Raw genomic sequence first — 1,550 nt, 5'->3', positions numbered from 1 at the left:
ATACCTTGTAGTATACGGTCATCTCTTTCCGATAGAAAGCTTACCGCAAACTGTGCCACGGTGAAATGTATTACGTACAGTTTACATGTAACCTTAAATGGGACGGGCGGTGACTTTTTTTTTAAATTAACGGTAACCTACATTTTATCTACTTAAGGTTTTATAGCTAATTTAATTACGGTAAGTAGTAAAGTGTGTGTCATTGCGGATTAGTAAGTAGCTCTGTAATATTCTAAATCTAAATATTTTAACGTAATATTTATAATGAACGGAATTGAAAATCTGAAGCATTATTATATTGCAAAACCTTTAGAAGAATGCAATTACGGCTGACGCAATACACAATATATTATAATTATATAATAATTATTCAAACGAATATTTCCAGAGAACCTATTGTTTTCATACTATACACATACTTGGATAATATTTCAAGAAGGTCCACGGACAAAATCTTTCAATATTTGTAGGTATCTATTAATTGGTATTTGTATGTATAATAGTTGTACGTACCCACGCAAAAGTTTTTAGATATATATTAATTATTAAAACATGTATCTTACACGCATTGTATAAAATGGTTCACTATTGCTTACAATAAAATTGCTGCAATAAAAAGAACGATAAATGTAGTCACCCGAGAATTTTAATTGCTATATGTGAATAACAATTGTTTGCAATACGCCGCTCAGCTAAAATTATTTTCGCAAGGTAATTATGATAAGTACCTTCGCACCTGAGCTGGCAGAAAAAACAACTGACAAATTGTAGAATTTCATACTAAGAATAATTTGGGCAAAAGTCTCCTTAGGATATTGGATTCGTCGACCAATTTAATGTGTTTTTTTATGGGTTGACGGTTAAAAACATGAACAGTCCGGCGTTTATATATAAGTATTAGTTATATTTATTGGTATATTTTCGTTTATACTAGAATCTCATATCTTCGATTTTCTGTGGGGTAGGCAATATGAACATTATCAATGAGCGAAAAAAATAGAGTGATAAAAAAACGTAACGAGTCATATTTTTAGGACATACCTATGTTTTATTTCAGAAAAATGGAAGATTTGTGGTGGATAATATATTCAAAGATATTTTTATAACCAGTTATTTTTTTTTGGTTTGAAGTAAATTTTCCAATCCATCTGAGAATTAATTCTATAAGACATTTTTAAATGGAATATTTTTGCTGTTATATCATGTGTATATTTGAGCAACACATTTCCTGTAATAGAGTATACCAATATAGAACAATATATTATATTTAAATTAGCTGAACCATTATTAAGTAACCGTAAGACTGACTCGATATTAAAGCGATCCAGTTCATATTAGTTTTGCCTATAATGTTGAACATTTTATTGAAAGCGAAAATATCTGAAAATTTAGATGAGACTACATCATTGTTTTATACAGTCATTTGATTAGCTAAAATGTATATCGATAAGTCGTAGCCGTCTTGAAAGTAATTTGTAATGTTCACTCAAGTAAACGAATGATGACATAGATACCATTAATATTTCAGGTCAACATCGACGGCATCTCTA

The sequence above is a fragment of the Rhyacophila brunnea genome, unplaced genomic scaffold (genome assembly GCF_057557595.1).
Source record: "Rhyacophila brunnea isolate RB1 unplaced genomic scaffold, BYU_Rbru_1.0 scaffold_1, whole genome shotgun sequence".
NCBI lineage: Eukaryota > Metazoa > Arthropoda > Insecta > Trichoptera > Rhyacophilidae > Rhyacophila > Rhyacophila brunnea.
Note: the sequence above shows the minus strand (reverse complement) of the source record.